The 4,088-nt window shown below is 42.0% G+C and overlaps 1 pseudogene; it reads left to right on the top strand.

The window, feature by feature from the left end:
* Window positions 1-419: 419 nt before the first annotated feature.
* LOC138146911 (SCY1-like protein 2) lies at window positions 420-2,978 on the top strand (annotated as a pseudogene).
* The last annotated feature ends 1,110 nt before the right edge of the window (window positions 2,979-4,088 follow it).

The raw sequence follows: 4,088 nt of genomic DNA, 5'->3' as shown, positions 1-4,088 counted from the left end.
GATCTGCTGCATCATCACTGACAACGGGTGACTTGGGCAGCAAAACATCAGGGATCATGGATGAACTAGAATAGTTTGTAGTGGATTGGCTGCCAAGCAGTGAGTCCTTATACTTCATCTGTGTGCTAGGCAAAGTGTTACCCACTCTTGGGTCTTCATTATGGCCATCTAAGCCACTCTGATGATATTAATTCAGACAAATTTCCTTAGAGAAAGGGCTATAACTGCCCTGGAAATAAGAAAGTATAAGACATTTTGATCTAAGACCCCTTCAAAGTTTTGGTCAGGGGCCATCTCCTCTGCTAGGACCTTTTCCACCCTTCAGATGGGAGTCATGGGGGCTCTCATTTGCTCTCCTCAGTTACTTTGCATTTGCCTTGTATAAGGGGCTTGCCATGGACATGCACAGATTGCCTAACATGGGCACCCGCTATATTGGTGAAAGTAGTCTCCTTTGATGGGCTGTTTAGCTGGCAGGCAGCATCTTTAAAACTGGCCAGACAGGTGGTCTTTCCTGTGTCTTCCAGCAGGTGAAGATCACAGTTCACCCTCCATGAGGATGCCATGAACTGAAGCAAGAGAAGGTACACCTTTCTCACCACTCTTTTATCTCAGTTCTGGAAATCAGCCTTAGCCTTAATTTATTATGTCTCTGTTCTGTGTTATTTATTTTCAGTTTCAGGTGCCAGTAATGATCCCCCACTGAATCCAGAAGTTGAAGCCAAGATTAGAGACAGGATGATTCAGTTAGCCAGCCCAGCAGAGAAGCTTAGAGAAACCAGGGTGCCTGGGACTCAAGGCCTGGGGGGACTTTGGACTTGGAACTAGCACTGTGCACTCTATAACCAGGCTAAACTGTAAACCTAATCTTCCCCTCCCCAAAGACTCAGGTGCAAAGGGGAAGAGGATTAAGCCCCACATATTAGGAGTAAATTTGCATATTTGTGATTATACTTTTTGAAAGAAAAATTCCTTTGTAAAAGCAAATCTAACCATTAAGTGGTTAAATGGAACTGGAATGCTGGGGACTCATCCCTACATTTATAGGAACACCATCAGTGGGGGATCTATCAGCGAGGGATGCAATCATTGGCAGATAGCCTAAGCACCCATAAGTCCCCTTTAAGGTTACCAGACAACTCTGGGGGAGGGGTGAAATGTAACCTATCTGGCCTTCAGGCAGGGTGGGCCAGGATAGTCAGTGTTATGAGAATATCTTGTATTTCCTTCTCTGTGTACTTGTTACCAGAAATCACTCCTGGAGGGCAAGAGCTACTTGTTATAGTCTTTATATTCACAGTGCCAAGCATATAGTGGGCATTTAATAAATGCTCTCTGAATTGAATTAACATATCTGAAATACATATAAAATGTATGTATGTAGTCACTGTGTCACTATCAAATATATAATTACAGTTCAACTCGCATGTACCAGGGATAGAGAGCTGCCCTAGGATTTGGTCCAGCCTTTTCTAAGAGGCACTGTAATTTCCAACTCTGTGGGAAGCAGGAAGACCATAGCTAGCCACTTGATCCTTTTTCATTTATCTCCAAGAAGGAAATTGAGCTAGAATTTGAGGTGAGAGCCTTAGAAGCCCCTTCCAGTCAAATACAGGAACTACCTGAATATCATTTCAACCTTTGCCAACCTCCCACCAGAGGTGGGGAACCTGGGGCCTTGAGGCCACATGTGACTTTCTAGGTCATTGGGTGTGGTCTTTTGACTAAATCCAAGTGTTACAGAACAAATTCTTTTATTAAGGGGATTTGTTCTGTGAAGTTTGGATTCAGTCAAAGGACTGCCCTTGAGGACCTAGAGGGCCACATGTGACCTCAAGGTTGCAGTTCCTTGACACCAAGAATTAAAAAATATGTTTATAAGTATCTTCCCTTACTGTTCATGTAAATTCATTAGTGTGCTTAAGAAAGATTTTGGAATACATGTATTAATGATTTGTACTTGATGACTTTCTACAACAAATTCCATCTAAGGATGCTTTCCTCACAAGTATTTTAGTTATTTACAAGTATACTTTTACTCATAAGAAGCTGGGAATCACTGAGTAGCAGCTTGCTGGGAAAGTATTGCTTTACCTGGCTCCTCTGAGTACTGAGAATAATCTTAATTTCAACCAGTTCAATTCTTTTATTTCAGTCATCAAAGAAATGCTTTGTAGATTGGAAGTGGACCACAAAACCTAACTGGAGGGACTGAACATAGTGCAAGAACAGCAGAAATCTTTGGATATCACCAATCAAATGAAGGTGTCTGAAGAGACAAAAATTCTTCCTGCTGGTAGTCAGATTGACAAGGTCTTTAACAATATTGAAGCAGATCTTCTAACTGGTGGTGGATCAGACAGTAAAGAGAATGGGGCACAGAATACACAGAAACTGACATTTGAAAAGAAGTAAAAGTTAGCAAAGGAACAGGAACAGGCCCAGAAGTTGAAAAGTCAGCAGCCACTGAAGGCCCCAGGTCCACACCCCTGTGGTGCCCATCAAACAGACTAAGGACTTGACAGAAGCTTTGATGGACAATATGTCTTTCTGTTAACATTTCCCAAATTTCAGCTTCCACTAGCTTCTTTTCAATCCCAATCAAGGGAAGGTCATGGTTTTTTCCACACTGGAAAGTTGGACAAATGGCCTAACTACCAATACAGGCTTTCAGATGCCAGCATTCAACCTGTCAGTCAGTACAAACCAGCATCTCTTCAGCAGCCCAGGCACACTGGCAGCAGCCTGGTTTACCAAACTACACACTCAGAGGGCTTCAGCTGGAACGTCACAGACCCACTGATATGTCTGCTCCAGATAGTCTATTTGGGCCTCAGAAACCCAACATTGGCATGAACCAGTTGTCTCAACAGAATCCAAACAAGTGGCTTAATCAAATTCTAAGACTTGACACTTCAAATATTGTCAGTCTGGGAGTATGCTGTTTTGGGGTCCAGGATGAATACCACTTTTCTTGATCACTATGAAGAACAGAGTAATACTTAGCTTATTGTTTGTTATTCAGGTATATTGGTCATATATGACTCTTCATGACCCCATTTGGGTTTTTCTTGGCAAAGATACTGCAATGGTTTGCCATTTCTTTCTCCAGCTCATTTTACAGATAAGGAAACTGAGGCAAACAGGATTAAGTGACTTGTTCAGGGTAAATGTTTGTAAGTGTTTGAATGCAAGTCTTACTGATTCCAGGCCCCACACTCTGTCCACTGTGCCACCTAACCACCCCACTTATCTTACTATCACTAGTGTAGTTCTCTCCCACGAAACACTGATTTTGCAAAAGACCACCATGTATAGCTAGTACACACACCTCTTTATCAAGATAACTAGTAAAACCAGTAAACTGAAATTGAGGGAACTAGACAGATTAGAATAGAACAAAGAATACACAGGAATAAAGGAGCTCTTCAGCTGGGAATGAAATAAAATCTCAGCTCAACCCAGGAGAAAGGCAACAACATAATCAAGGAATGTCCACTCTCTAGGGAATTTCTAAGGTTACAAATGCTAGAAATTAAAAGACATGATTGGAAGCTGGCTGAAGGTTCTGGTAGCCATTCAGTCTAAGCCTCTCTCTCTCTCTCTCTCTCTCTCTCTCTCTCTCTCTGTCCTCCCCCCACCCATGTCTCTTTCCTTACATGTCTGACTCTGCCTCTCTCTGTTTCTCTCTACATGTCTTTCTATCCATCTGCCTCTTGATTCCCTCTCAAAGGCCATCAACCATCTGAAGAATTCCCCTTCCATTCAGGCCAATATGCAGAATCACAGCTCAGCACTCTCTCTCTGACAATCAAAATCCATATCCCATTATATATAGACAGTAAGCACAATCACAGAGAAGTCCTTCAGGGCACTGCTCAACCTGAGTGGGTGGGTTTTATAATAGAAAATAATAATAGCTTATAATTCATAGTTCTTCAAGGTTTTCTAAAAACATATCCATGATCTCCTTTGATCTTTGCAATAATCCTGTCAAGCAGGTGCTATTATATCTTCATTTTATTGGTGAAGAAAAAACCTTAGAGAGGTTAAGAGACCTTCCCAGGATTGTGACCTCAATTGTGACC

The sequence above is a fragment of the Petaurus breviceps genome, unplaced genomic scaffold (assembly GCF_028583685.1).
Source record: "Petaurus breviceps papuanus isolate PSGF00001 unplaced genomic scaffold, PetGlider_PUasm1.0 90775, whole genome shotgun sequence".
Classification (NCBI taxonomy): domain Eukaryota; kingdom Metazoa; phylum Chordata; class Mammalia; order Diprotodontia; family Petauridae; genus Petaurus; species Petaurus breviceps.
This window is presented reverse-complemented; position numbering and strand designations above follow the sequence as displayed.